Genomic DNA, 16092 nt, shown 5'->3' on the forward strand with positions numbered 1-16092 from the left:
AACCAACTTCTTGATGATAATCCATGAAACTAATTCTGAAGTTACGTCACGTGATGACCTCTGTGCTAATTAATGAGCAGCGAAGGTCTCTTCCAGAACAGACCCCCCCCCCCCCCACCCACCCACACACACACACACACGCACACACACACACACAAACAAGACATGTGGTTTCCTGGTAACACAAGAAGCCTTTGTACCCCAATTATTACTCATATCTCACTGTTACACAATAATATGTTTGGTCCAGATGTCTGCGAGAAAAAAAAGACCTTTTTCAGCATCTTTGCTTTGCAACAAGAGACCAGAACTAGACTAGTCAGATTCTGGCTGTAAGACTCTCTCTCTCTCTCTCTCTCTCTCTCTCTCTCTCTCTCTCTCTCTATTTATATCTATATCTATATACATACATACACACACAGCTTATCTCACCTGACTCATAAACAGGTACACAAACTGCAGGAGTGGCAGCTTGACTTGCACACACACACATACACACACACACACATATGTGTATATATATATATATATATATATATATATATATATATATATATATATATATATATATATATATATATATATATATATATATACATACACACACACATATATATGTGTGTGTGTGTGTTTTTGTGTCAGTGAGTTGAAGATGATATTCTTGCCCTGCTTCCCTGTTGATCCTGATGACTCTAGTTGTGGCTCTACTGAGGAAGCTGACTGCTCTAACTGTGTAATTAATGATCTCAAGCAATTAATTCCTCTTCAGTTTCCTCTGTGAGGTCCCTCAATGGAAACCTTGTTCATTTTCAGACGCTCAAGATCTTCAAATGTGAGGAAAGACAGGTGAGGTGTGGGTGAGGGTGTGGGGGTGTGGGGGAAGATGAAGTGTAAAAACATGTGATGGAGAGTGATGGTGAGCTACAGAGACATGGACTGAGCTACAAGGCTGGTCATTGTCTCAGAGCTAATGACTTGCTGGCACAAGCAGATCCACATGGAGGCCCATGAGGAATCCAGGCCCATGGCTGAGGCCTTTGTCTGTGGTAGGAAGCCATCCAAGCATCCTGCAATAGACAAAGGAGGAATAACATATCCTGAAACATGACAGTTAACAGGGCACTCTGCACTTGTGTCCATTATGTGTTCATATGGATTCCACTATATTTAGGAACAGGTGCGGACATCCGATATCCAAAATATATTTAACCATAAAATAAAAGGTGGTTATGAACTCTGTCATCATGCTTATTTTTTTACTTCTAAGATTACCTGTGCATTCTCTTTCACCACTTCATCACACTACACTAGCACACTCCGTAAGACCAATCCCGTGTGATTTATCTTGATGTGTTTGACGAGCCTCACTTCGCCAATGTGAGGTTTACCTCAGTGGTTCTGAGAAAAATGTCTGAACTGAAACCTCAAAACCTGGCACAGCCATTCATGTTGTCCTAAGGAGAACACTCACAGTCTTCTATTTTGACATCCTGTCATGTCAAGTCCATCAGTCTGGAGCCACAGAAGTTGTGTATGTGTTGAAAAGCAGATCCTAACAGCTAAAGTTACACTACTGGAGGGTAAACATCTTGTTTACATTTAAACAATTTCTTTCATATTGTCACAATATTGACAATTGAAACTGAGAGTTGATCTACAACTAGGCTTTTTAAACCAGGACTGAAAAACAACGATTGAGTCAGAGTATCGTTTTCCTTTTACTTGTATCATGTGGCATTGCCATCAGGACCATTATGATGAACATAGATTGGATTATCTGATACGTGATACTTAATTGTGCAATGTATTATTATGTGCAATGAATTAACAGTCAGTCTAGGTTGTTTAATGATGAAAGGGCTTTTGAGTGTCGCAATATTTATTTTTTCATCTTCTGTCTTTTCACTTCTTTAATGGTTCTTCTGAATCCCTGCTAGCCTCTGGGGCCTGAAAGCATCACCGCAAGTGTTTCTTGCGCATTCAGTTCAAACTACAATGAGCAGGAGGTCTGGGCAGGAATGATAGCAGCACCACCGTCCCTATTCATAAATGTACCATCAAAATGACGTGTGATTTGCTATGTTAGATACAGACTGGACAAAACCAGAAATGTGGTTATTTGAGATTTTTTTTTAATTTATCTTGAGTGGCCATTCTCAGTGTAAATTTCTGTCCTTTCTCTGGTTTCAACATGTTGGTTTCATCACTGAAACTAAACCTTGACACTACTAAAAGGAGAAAAATATTGATTTGACTTGTGTAACTCTTAACTACTGCAGCCTTTTGTGCCTATAATTATAGCCTCTCTGTATGGAATACGGAGGACGGGCATGATGACAGTCACTTTCAACATGTTCAAACTTTTCCTTTGATATTATATACAAAGCCCCCTATAATTTTGACCCAAGGGTACTGGCCCGGACCATATAAAAGGTAATTCTCCATAATGTGTGCTCGTTATACACTCCCTCTAAAGTAGAATTTTTTATATGTGTATTTTGTAAAATTATGTGTCCATCTTCAGTTCTCTTGGACAAGAATTAGCTGATGTGGCTGCTGCAGTGCTTATCCAGTGCAGCTTTTACCTCTGACCCTGTTAGGAAACGGTGCAGTGTTTTCTTCTGAAACTGGATCCCAGAAATAATCTTGCACGAGGTGCTCTGGGATGTCTGCTTGCAATCTTCTCAGGTCTCATTCACCTGAGGCCTGTTGCTTGCTGCTTTGTGACCAACTGGATGGAACTGGATAAGAAACTAGGTTCAGGGGCTTTGTGTAGGAAAAAGCATCAGTTACACTGTGACACACTCTGGAGTTGTGGTCATTTATGTCTTTGAGCAACATGAAGGACACTAATTGATGCAAACGTGAGCGAAAAACATACAGTGTGTCAATGTGGCTGCAATGTACATGTGTGGAGATGTTATCTACAGATGGGAGGGCTTCGGGAGGCTGCATGTTTGCAAAGAAGTATGTCACACACAATATAAACAGCCCCATGGATATCTTGCATTTGTGTGTTTCTTTTCTGTGGAAAGGCCACTGTCAGTCTAACTCAAAAAGGTCTTTTTCTGTCGAGTTGCGTAACAGGTCATTGAATGCAGTTCAGCTTCTCTGCTTTCAGATCATATTTTGGTTATCTCACTGGGACACCCTGCTCAGAGTTTATGTACTCCCCCCTCTCACCATATCTCCTGTCCTCTGTAAACTGCAGCTGTGCTTGATGCCCTACTCTGCGTGTGTGATCCTCTCAATGTATGATTAATGCTGGTTTTATTCTTTGAAATTTGCGAATGTATGTTTTCTATTTTGCAGTGTCGGCTGTATAATGCTTGTTTTTGCACATGCAGTGGAGGGGCTCCACGAACATTTTATACATATTTACATAAATATGGAAGATGCAATATGTGAGGTGATTTGTGAACTTTAGTTGGGTGACATTTTTTCTAAATAACATTACATCATAGACTCCCCTGCACTCTGTTCTGACTGTCTCAGCTGTAAAAACATTGGATAAATGGTGTTGAGTGTCACATACCCTGTTAAATGACTCGTTGCATTTTCACAATTTGATTCCATTCGGCATACAGCATTTTGACAGTAATAAGAGCCACATGATCACATTCTGTATCCTCTATGTCTGTGTAACTATAGGAAAAGATATGTACTGTAGCTCTAAGATCATTCAGTGGTCCAGAAAATTCACCAGCTCATTAGACTAATAAAATGATTTTATTTTAAAGGCAATGATACATCTACATGAGCTGAACTTAATAGTGACATTCTGCTGTATAACCTATGACTTAACCTCACTGTTATGTGAATCTTCTTGTCAGACCTCCAGCCTGTAATGGCCACAGCACCATCTGCCAGTGGTGTAATGGAGAGAAAGTGTGTTTATGTGACACACTGCCCTGAGCTGTGGACTCATAGCGGAAAGCTGTAGTCACCGAACAACACCCGCGCAGTCAGCTGTTGTCAGCGGCCCCCAACAATCGTTTCTGTTCGCATTCCTGCATGAGGAGGAAATATAAAATCCCCACATCATTCTGTCTCCTGCGCGAGACCCCAAATACCTAATTGGTTCTTGTCTCCTTAAAAGGTGGCCTTGTTTTTGTTGACAAGACAAGCAGTCACGACACTGCATTAACAGTGAATAGAACTGAAACTGCTGATAGATAACGGCCACTCCTAAGAGGGAGTCGCCACAATGTTATGTCGACTGTTGAGGCCGAATCAAAGCCAGCTGAGACACGTGAACACAGTTAAGTGTGGCGGTTTGTGATCCCACGGGCTGCTGTATATGGTCAGGATTCTTGGAGCAGAGAGGAGATTTCCTCAGATGTACGGGAGGGAAAAAAGGGAGGAGGAGGAGGGTCTCCAAAGGGAGGCCACGAGACATATCCATGTTAGGAGAGCTGAATTGGAATATTTGGCATGTTGTCCATCGCTGGAGCTTTGCCCATGATCAGCCTCGCTGACTGCACCTCTTTACCCTGTTACCCCACAGGCCTCGGGTGGGTTCACTCAAGGCTTCACTGCTTGAAAACTCACTTTGTGGAAGAGTGAGAGCACGACTGGCGGTGTTAAAGAAAGTGGGTGGAGCTGACCTACATTTTGACTGCTATGTGGAAATCCACAAGGAGCTGATTGACTGATGCCTATTTTTGGTTCAAACCATGTCTGTCAGGTAGGATGTGAGGTTAGGATGTAACAGCTTGCAATGAGGATTTCCTCGTTGAGACATAATACATTGGCAACCTTTCACAGTAATGACAGATGGCCAGTGAGGTTCAGTAAAAGATGTCAATTATCATAAATCACAAACATCTCCCACTGTGTGTAAAGCTTACACATTGTGACACACTTATTGATTGCGCTGTAGCTTGCTGGAAACCACATTGTTTGGAACAAGAGAGTAATCCCCTCCCCTAAAACAGGCTGACATCCCCAGATCAATAGCACTGTAAATTATACTTCTACCCTAAAATGCCACTTATTTGGTATTGAGTTTTTTTTTTCCAATTGTAGTTCAGATTCAAACAGTGTTTATTGGATTCACAGCAAAATTCTCAGACACACAGGATAACTTCCTAGCTGAGAAGCTTCCTGCTTGGCTTGTAGTCTACACATTTCTCAAATGGGTCTGGGGTTGCACACATTAGCTTTCCTCCATCCAAATTGACCACTTTTACATACTCAAACACAAACTCCCATGCCCCCTCCAACACCCTGGCGAGGGTGAAGAGCTGATCCATGGCTCCATGGCAGGGACAAAAACCACACTGCTCCTCCTCAATCTGAGGTTCGACAACCGCCCTCACCCTCCTCTCCAGTACCCTGGCATAGACCTTTCCAGGGAGGCTGAGGAATGTGACCCGCCCCATAGTTGGAGCACACCCTCTGGTTCCCTTTCTTAAAGATGGGGACCACCACCCCAGTCTGCCACTCCAAAGGCACCGCCCCTGATGTCTATGCAATGTTGCAGAGACATGTCAACCAAGACAGCCCTACAACATCCAGAGCCTTGAGATACCCAGGGTGGATCTCATCCACCCCCAGAGCTCTGCCACCGCGGAATTGCTTAACTGCCTTGGCAACGCAACTTCTGCCCCGGAGATTGGACCCCCCCCCAAACTCTGTCTCCTCCATGGAGTATGTGTTGGTGGGATTGAGGAGTTCCTCAAAGAATTCCTTCCACTCCAATTATCTCCCCAGTTGACGTCAGCAGCCTCCTGTCCCCACTGTAAACAATGTGGGCAAGTTTCCGACTCCCCCCCCCCCCCCCCGAGGTGACGGATGGTTTGCCAGAACCTTTTCAGAGCTGACCGACAGTCATTCTCCATGGCCTCACCGAACTCCTCCCACACCCGAGTTTTTGCCTTGGCGACTGCCATGGCTGCATACTGCTTGGCCTGCCTTGGTCGGCTGCCTCTGGAGACCCACAGGCCAGCCATGCCCTGTAAGCCTCTTTCTTCAGCCTGACAGCTCCCCTCACCTCTGGTGTCCGCCAGTGGGTTCGAGGATTACCACCGCGACCGGCCCCAGCAGCCTTACGGCCACAGGTCACAACAGCCGCCTCAAATATGGCAGAGCGGAGCATGGCCCATTTGGAGTCGGCCGCCTCGACAATGGCAGAGCGGAATATGGCCCATTCGGACTCAGTGTCCCCCACTGCCCCTGGGATGTGGTCAAAGCTCTGCCGGAGGTGGGAGTTGAAGATCATTTTGACAGATTCTTTCACCAGGTGTTCCCAACAAACCCTCACTACTTGTTTGGGCCTGCCCGGTCTGCGCTGTGTCCTCCCCTGCCGCCTGATCCAACTCACCACCAGATGGTGATCAGTTGACAGCTCTGCTCCTCTCTTCACCCAAGTGTCCAGAACATGCAGTCGCAGGTCAGATGATACGACTAGAAAATTGATCATAGACCTATGACCTAGGATGTCCTGGTGCCACGTGCACGTTCGAATATGGTGTTAGTTATGGACAAACTGCGACTTGCACAGAAGTCCAATAACTGCACACCACTTCAGGTCGGGTTCAGGTCGGGCCTGCCATTCCTCCCAATCACACCCTTCCAGGCCACGCTGTCATTGCCCACGTGAGTGTTGAAGTCTCCCAGAAAGAAAATGGAGTCCCCAGTCGGGGCACCATCCAGTACCCTTCCCAAGGACTCCAAAAAGGGTTGGTACTCTGAACTGGTGTTTGGTGCATGAGCGCAGACCACAGTCAGGACCCGTTCCCCAACCCAAAGGCACAGGGAAGCAACCCTTTATCATTATTGCTTGAAATAAAAATTGTGGCAAACAAAAGTTTTACACACTTTTTGTTCAGCAGGATAATCTTCACAAAGAAACACCCCTCAAAGACTTTTCAACAAGAATATTCAAGTTAGCTTCATGTAATAACTTCAACATCACGACTAGTTTTACGCTTCTTCTGTTTTTGTCTTGATGAGGTTTAATGTCTGTGACGATCTCTGTAGTTCCGTTAAGCCCCGTCTGAGCAATCAGCCATGTTCAAGACATCAATGGAACTGGACATTCACCACTGAAAACTTACTTCTGGGTTTTAGGACTCATTCCTGAGCTTCTCCACTGAAATACTGATGAATTCTGCAGCTGTCACAAGAGATGGATGCTTGGCTATTAAAGAAGCTAACATCTTATTTATACATCAGCCCATTTAAGATTTGTATTAGTTGTCAATGATGTGCATAAACCAATAGTACTCTTGTAACAATGGTCTGCTTTATTTACCCATGAGCTTTTAAAATGTCTGATTTGCTGTATTTTGCTTGCTATTTAAAGTTAATAAGTAATCAGTTCATTGAATTTATCTAAAAGGGCATAATGGAAAGTAAATCCATGTTTCTTGTACCAAAGCACTACTGCCATTGCTATCAGCTATAGAAAATGATGCTTAATCAGTCATTTGGTTTTCTTACTGTAAGTTAATGTTGCAGCACCTCATCTTTATTTCCCTTTTTTCTCGACATTTTGAGTTAGCATGGCAAGGCTGGATACGGAGGACATGGATAAACTCAGACGATGCTTTTGAGTGTTTGTAAATGGACATTTTTGGACAGTTTTGCAGTCGTCATTTGCTGAGTTAAGTATATGTGAGTGAATCTTTCTGCATTCTGGAGTCACAAATTAGTGATGCAAAAGGGGGAAAAAAATCCATTTTCTACCACTTATCCTATTAAGGGTCACCTGGGGGGGGGGCTGGAGTCTCACCCTGTCGTTTTCGGGCGAGAGGCGGGTTTCACCCTGGACAGGTTGCCAGTTGGCAGGGCCAACACATATAGACAGACAACCATTCACACTCACATTCATACCTACGGTCAATTTAGAGTATCAATCAGCCTCGTCCCCTCTTGATGTCTTTGGACTGTGGAGGAAGCTGGAGTACCAGAGAGAACCCACGCAGGAACAGGGAGAACATGGAGACTCACCCAGAAAGACCCTGTGCCCGAGCCGGGACTCGAATCCAGAACCTTCTTGCTGTGAGGCAACAGTGCTGACCACTGCACCAATGTGCTGCCAATAAAAAAAGATGTGTAAAGACATTTCAAGCAGTTTATTTTCTCACCTCCTCAGTCATAGCCAGTCACTGTGACGTGGGAGTGCTTGTCAGAATGTCAGTGTCAGAATGTTGCTGATATTGTTGGACGGTCTCTTCTATCTTGAAGTCGTAGAGGTGTGGGATGATCAGGGCTATTCCCCAACTGTTCCGTTTTGTCCCTTTAGTGATGATGAGATGTTTTTGACACAATTGTATACAGACCACTTTTTTTTGGGGGGGGGGGGGGCTTATTTAAAGACACATTTTTTGTCATTCTTAGTTGTTTTATGACCCCATAAGTATTTTTTATCAACACCTTTTTTTTTTGTCTTCGTCCTTTAGTTGAACTCATTCTATACACAAACCACAGAAATATATCACCTGAGTGGAACATTTGCACTGTTATATATTTGGTTACTAACAAATTACATGTTGTACATGTAGTAAATATACTACTGAGGGACATAATGAGTTTTTTCTTTGTGTTAGAAACTGTCAGCTGTTAGTTGCATCAGTAATGAAAAGTAAAAAGAAAAACAAAAACATTTCAACCACCTAACTGAGTGACATAAACAACATGAATGCAGTTAAGCAAGTAAGCTGCATTCTTAATCTCTCTGACTTTCAATGTTTTGCTCTTTATTTCCTTGTTCCTCCACTCCCTTTGTTTCTAAGCACTCATGTCAGACAGCCTACGCTTATTCACAGAGACAACACCTGTGAATTTCCACAAGGTCATCGTCGTTGGACTCTTTCCAAAGTCAACAGTGAGCGCAACACATGACTTCCACAAGTGAAAAGAAACATTTTTGCCTTGTAAATAATTCTAGCTTCAATCCATCACAATTTTCATTTTAGTTTCAGTCTGTCACAGAGATATCTGTTCAAAATGTTTGTCTTTTTTCCATCTCTTTGCTTCTCTGCCTGAAACACACCACATGTGACTGCTGACCTAATTTTTTTGCCACGGATGGGGAATTGAAAACAAAAACAGAGGCAAGGCAACTGAGGCTAATTTGCTTTGAGTGAACCCTCCCCTCAGTCTCACACACACACACACACACACACACACACACACACACACACACACACACACACACACACACACACACACACACACACATGTGCAACCCCCATGCACACACACTTTGTACCTTGCTGGGCCCCACGACTGAGTTCTCTAAAATCAAAACAAACATTCCACACTCACCCAGCCTGCATCGCAGAGTAACAGAGGCAGCCGTGTGTTACTCAACTATAACTACAGGCAGGTTGCCTGCTATTGTGTAATACCTTCTACAGAGCTTTGCAGCTTACACCGCATGATGACTTGCGATAGGCTCTCTATGAATACAGTGTTTGCAGCCAAAGTAAATGAGACATAACAGACAAAACCCAACAGAAGTCACAAGATTTTTAACAACCAAAGTGTTTTATTTCTCAGAAGGTGTCATGTGTTGCAACACCCTGTAAGAGAAAAAAGTTTTTTTGTGTAATTATACACAAGCACTTCATCTGTTTTCTTCTACTGAAGTGCAAGACTCATTGCACAATACCAGTAAATGGCTCATTGCAGTGTCATAAAAGCTTTGAGAGTCATCAAGTCAATATTTGGATGAGAATAGCACAGTTCCAATTTTTTGTTTCATATCACAAACCCCAGCTCAATATTGACAGTGGCTCCTTCAGCTGAAATGTTACAGTAACTGTGCTGACATCAGGCAACAAATATTCCTTTTCATTTATTTTATCATGTTTTGTTACTCATGGCAAACCATTAAACCATGACGTCTTAACAGTAATACTTGAAAGTAATGATTGCTGACCCAAATATCTTCTCAAATTCACAACTACATATCTAAACTCATCTAAACTCTCTCAACCAAGTATTCAATGTTTCATCAATAGAATGTGAGACATTTTATCAAAGATGCTTTACCTCTGATTCATACCAGTGGATGACAGATTATGGTATAGTCAGTGTCATCAGTGCTTTGGCAGCTGTGTAAATGTGTGATAACGCACATATTTTCATACTTTCATTGCCATTTGTGATTGTTAAAGTGTCAGTGCTGTAAGTGAATCTAATCTGAACTACTTTTTGAACAGTGTGTCTCTCCAACATCTAGTATTACCAGTCCACCGGGGGAGCAGCTCACCTGATATTAGCCTCTGTGCTGTTGTGTGTGTGTGTGCATGTGTGCGCGCGTGCGTGTGCGTGTGCGTGTGTGTATGTATGGATGGATGGCTTTAATAAGCTCAGATGGAGTGGCTTTGGGAGCTGCAATCAATGCACAAACATCAGAATTTGTGGTATTTGTGTCAGGCTGCACCCCCTCACCTCTTACATCATTTCTGTGAGTTGCTCCACTGTTCAAGAGGGAGGTGCATGTTGGGCTGCTTTTTGTGTGTGTGTGTGTGTGTGTGTGTGTGTGTGTGTGTGTGTGTGTGTGTGTGTGTGTGTGTGTGTTTGTATGAGTGTGTGTGCATGGGTGTGCATTTGTGTATGTGTTTGGGTGTGGCTGCACTCGGGTGGTATGCTGGGCATATTTTTCAGTTTTTCTCCTGGCTGCAGTTGATGGCCTTGTGGCCCGACAGGAAGGAAGCCCATGGGGGGAACGACACAGTTGGCTCTTTGTTTCTTCTCTCTGTAATGCTTTCCCACTCCCTCTCTGTGCCCTCCGGGCCTGCATCATCACTCATTCTGTCACCCCATCGACCTGTGCTGCCCCCCCCCCCCAATTGTTCTGATTATTGCAGATGCATACACCTGTCTGAACTATATGTATTTTTAACTAGCAAAAATCAGGACCGGAGATGTTTAAACATAAAATCGGACTTAAAATAACCAAAATTTGTCCTGCCATGAGATCAACTTTGACATGTAAGTCATATTGATGTTCCAAATCCGTTGTTACTGCTTCATTATTACATGGGCATTGAAGAATTAAACACCGAACTCTACTTTCATTTTTCTCTCAACTAAACATTTCTTGTGATGTAGTGATGAAGTCCTGCAGTGTTTTGGGGGCAGTGGGTTGTGTGTTGTCCAAAAACAAAAAAAAGAAAGGAAAAGAAAAAACTGACTGCTATCTGATTGCTAAACTTCAAGAGTTTTCACTCTGATCTTGGCCTTTATTTCAACATCGACTATACAATCCTAAAATTTTGTGACTTTATCCAGCCCCGTTGTGATGCTATCAAGCTTACAATCCTGAACAATGACAATGGCATTAACGGCCACTGCAGTGCTCCCCCCCCCCAACCCACACACACACAAACAAAATACTAGTCACACACACACACTGACTGTAATCAAAGTATTGGCTTACAAGTTGAATGAGTCAGGTTTGCTTCTTGTCTATCATGCTGTGCTCATTCTTTAACACTTGTAACATACTAACACACATTTAAGAAAGAACCCAAAAAACGGTTACAACTTTGTGGCTTCATGATGTGCACTCACTTCTTATATTACCTTCTAAGCACACTTACTGCAGGTCACCAAGGTTTGTGTGGGCATACCCTAAGTGTGGGCTTGACTTAGAGCGGCTGATGAAGACAGCGAAGGGGTGGGGTAACAGTTGTGCTACCGTGAGCCCAAAGCTATATTGGGGCCAGGCCACTCCCTGCCCCAGCTCTATTCACTCAGCCAGCCGCCACAGACCAGTTTGAATGTAGCTGAACAACTGCACAGGGCATTGAATGTGTCATTGCTTATAAATGGTCCTTTCAAATTTATTCCAAAATTGAACTCTTTAATTTCTTATTCCTGTACCTGCAACACTTTGTAGTTCAATTCCTCAGCTCTCTGCTAACCTCATTCACTTTACTGATCCACCGCCGCCCATGTTTGGATGGTTCTGCCCTCGCATGTCACAATATGTGACCAGATTAACTTCTTCACAGTATGGAAGTATTACTTTTAATTTCACCGACTGTTGACTGGCTAAAGTTTTCATCCATATTCCGTTAAGTTTCTCTTCCAGGAAAACATAATTTTATTTAAAAGAAGTCATTGTTCTGTTTCTGCAGTGGTAATATTTAATTAACCATAGGTTTCACAGTGTGGAAAAAGAAATTCTAGATTTCAGATAGTGAACTGCTGGGAGTTGAACCTGACTGACAATATAACTAGGTCATGTCAGCAGTAGTATGGGGAAACAATGTATTCACTATACCTTCACATACTGCACCTATTTGCAGGTGCACATGCAATGCACACATGTAAGCACAGGTGTGTTTGCTCAGGAGAAACACAATATACATAGTTGAATGTAAACATGGGGTCAGTGATATTGAAGCTATGCTAAGTAGCGGTCAGCCATCCTGTGGGGGTCTGGAGCCCCACAAAGCACACAGAGAGGAGAGAAGAGTATTATCTGCTTGTGTGGTTTGACAAATGATAGACAGTAACTGTATTCTCCAAAAATGTGATATGTTCCTTTAAACTTTTCATCTAAAATGTTATGTTTGGTGACTTTAAAACAAGTTATGTTACAGTGTTGCTGCCATAAAAAACAAACATGTAATACATTGCAGTGTCTCACGGAGAAAATTAATATTTGTCGTAGTAGCGTAACATTACCAGATAGAATTAGACAGTCATCTAAGTGGTTGCCTTGTAAGACATTACCGAATTTGCTAATATACGAACTTAAGTTCCTCAAAAAGTCATGTTGAACAAGAACAAAGATGTTTGTTCTTTTTGTGTACTCACTTGGGGTGAGTGCCATCATTCATGTCAATACTCCTCCCCTCCTGACACACCACTGACATTGCATTCTTAATAAAGCTGGACAAAATGTCTCCAAGGCCCAGTGTCCTTAACTTGACTCATTAGGGACTTGTCCTTTTTTATGGAGTGTTCATGGTGGGTATCTTTCACTTGACAGATTTCCTCTACTTCGTCCTTCACATGTTTTGGCAAGTGGCAACCAAAGTTTAAATACATTACCATCATCTCGTTAATAAGGCATCAAGCCCCTTAAGCATCTGCATCTCATAGTTTTACATATGTTTATCTGTCATACATCTGAGCAAAAGCCTGATATTAAAATGTAAGTGGAAAGTACTGATGTTTGTGTTAAAATACAGGGTAAAAGTAAAAGTGTCTCAAATAAACATATAGGGCAGATACCTGAAAAAATTTACTTAAGTACACCAACAAAGTATTTGTACTTTGCAACTTCCGGTCTGTATTTTATACAGTATTGGATGGGAATTTCTCCCCTTGTGTTTCTTGAATCTGACCTGGCTTCACTGGCTTCCTGGAACCTGCCCAACAAAGGTGATGGGAGTTCTTTGTGTGTCATCTTGAAATAAATGATCTCTGCAGTCCTGGGGTGCACCCCTGCTCCCTTGGGCTCCGCTGTTCTCTCATTTGGCACACACACACACACACACACACACACACACACACACACACACACACACACACACACACACACACACACACACACACACACACACACACACACACTTACGAAACCTTTTCTCCAGGCTGCAAAGGGGCACCAGGGAACATGAGAGCACAGTCTCTGCTGTTTGCCAAGAGCATCTTTGCTGCAAGAGACAAACAAAAGTGACACGGTGGAGCCATAACCTTCATTGATCCATCCATCAGCAGGCACACACACACACACACACACACACACACACACACACACACACACACACGCTCCCTCTTTAGTTCTCCTTTTCCGTGTTTCTCTCCTCCCGCGCTCACTGACCTACTTTCTTCCTGACCTGTTTATGCAAGCACCAGTGCAGCAGTTGCTCGAGTCAAATCAGGAAAATAGAGGACGCAGCAAACCGCCACCACGGCTTCCCTGGGAATGTCACCTTGGTGAGCTCTAGCTAGGCTGGCTAACACTATTAGAAAAAATGCCACATTTACTAAACCACTCACACTTTCCAAAAGGTACAGTCCTATGGGAGTGAGAGTATGTGCTCCATGAGTATGTGAGGGAACGTACACTGGTGTGTATGCATGTATATGCTTGTATATAACTGAAAGCATTGTGAAGAGCACTGATGCGTCAGCCTGAATAAGGTGCTTTGTTTGCAGGCTTAGATCAAGTTAGTGAACTGGGTTAACTTCCCTCCCCTCCCGTATCCTGCCCTCCCTTCTCTCCCTCGTAAGCGCCTCTCTTTGCCCTTTATGTTGTTATGAACATGACCTCGTTTTAGAGTATGAAGGGTGGGAAAAGGAGAATAGCGATTTAAGAAAAAAGGGACCACTCGGCTTTATACCAACACGTACTACAATTAATCTTTTTGTTTTAAATAGTAATAAAGCAACCAACATATCATAGCCAATTCTCTCTTCTTAAATGTGATTCCATCTGGATTGTTGTAATGAAGCAGCATTTTCTATTTTAGAATCACTTTGGACCTGGCCAGGAGGTTAGCAGGACAGTTGAGCCAGCAACAGGCAGCGGCTCAGACTGGCGCAATCCTGGCTTTGTCCCATACGTCATACAGAGACACATTCCAGTTTGTGTTTCTCCTTTGCTATAAATAATCTGGGAGGACACCTGTTTAACTTGGTCCCACAAACTGAGCCTTCCATTTGTAGGGAGTAAGTCATGTTAGAGCAGGGAACTATTTTAGAACTCAGTCAGGCTTTTTTCATTTTGTTAGTCTTTTTTTTTTTTGGGTCTACTCATGTAGAGTTTGAAGTCAAAGAGGTTAACACATGACTCTCAGGTGTAGATAATTTAATCAGAGGAATGTGTGTCTACCTATATGAGGCTTTCTGCCTGACCTGTGTGCAACATGTGGTGGCATTTTCATGCGTTTGGCTTGTGGATTTGTAAAAGTAGGCCAGTGTTACATCAGACATGCCAAGCAGTTTTCTACCCCCACCAGGCAAAGTGTGTCAGTGTGTCACTGTGAAGCTCCTCTCATTGCAGATTAGCCAACAGCACCGAAAGAGTGAGGTGCCCAGAGTAGATAAGAGTCAGATTAATACAAGGTTATCTTACTTCAGTGGAAAGAGGGTGTGCATGTCCCCTTTGTGTTATCTAAATCAAAAAGGCAAAAGGGTCTGCTTAAAAAAAAAATCACACAGCAAAGAGGCATATGTGATGTACCGTATTCATTTTTCCTGTTGTCACACAATATCACAATGGTTAAACCTTTACTGTGTTCCAATGCTGCATTACCTGTTGCTGATTGATTCTCTTGTATTGAGCCAACAAAAATGTGGTTCTCTGTCCATCATCACAGCTGATGTCAAGCTAGACTGCTCACAGACTATAGGTGACCCTCACCGCTGCTTGAAGCCAAAACTGACTTTAACTGATCCAAACAGCTGCTCAGTTCAGTGCCAGTCTGGCTTTATAGGCTGCCAAAGTGGACTGGTGTCGCCCCACAGCTTCTAGAGAAAATGTCAGAAGGCATGTGAAGGAACAATGCGTATCCTCCCCCAACATCCATAGCTGAAGAAACTTTTTCATGGCCAGAGCCTTTCCTTCAGGGAAGAATAAAGCAACTAATAACAGATGAGCTATTAAAAAAAAACTAGGTTTGTGTGTTCACACCCAGGCCTACTTAAATGTTTTTTCCTCATCAAATTCCCATAAATAGGTGTCTTGAGCTCTCACAATGATGTTTTTCTCACCTGCTACACTTCTTTGTGGCTCAAGAGGCAGAGTCAGCCTCACTTTAGCTTGAAGCCAATAGTGACTGACAGCAACCTGTTCAAAAATATCCTTCTACAGACTTTCAAATGCATCTCCGAAGTCTAATCCGTGTCTTCATCCCTTGATTTGTTAGACATTTAGATTTTTGTTTGGTTACACAATAACATGAGCAATAGCTTGTTGAGATTTGTCCTCAGTAGTCCCAGGAGATGTGGATTATATCGACGATATGCTTCAGAATTTGTAAATGGACATTCGCCACTATTAGCTTCTAGCTAAATATAAGTAACTGGCTCCTTCTGCATTCTGGGCTGGCAAAGAAGTGATGCAGGAGGGAAAAACACCTACTTTTTGAGTAGTTAAGGGCAGCTTACTTT

The 16092-nt window shown here is 42.9% G+C and overlaps 1 long non-coding RNA gene across 1 annotated transcript; it reads right to left on the reverse strand.

Moving 5' to 3' along the window:
- Positions 1-1045: 1045 nt before the first annotated feature.
- Positions 1046-8041, reverse strand: LOC147245856 (uncharacterized). Its single transcript, XR_015110173.1, has 3 exons — positions 7957-8041; positions 2586-2741; positions 1046-1067 (listed from the first exon to the last, which is right to left on the reverse strand). It is a non-coding gene; the product is annotated as an uncharacterized LOC147245856 (long non-coding RNA).
- Between the last annotated feature and the right edge of the window lie 8051 nt (positions 8042-16092).

The sequence above is a fragment of the Aulostomus chinensis genome, chromosome 18 (genome assembly GCF_037954235.1).
Source record: "Aulostomus chinensis isolate RoL2024-O1b breed Wild chromosome 18, RoL_Achi_v1.0, whole genome shotgun sequence".
In the NCBI taxonomy this organism is placed as follows: Eukaryota; Metazoa; Chordata; class Actinopteri; order Syngnathiformes; family Aulostomidae; genus Aulostomus; species Aulostomus chinensis.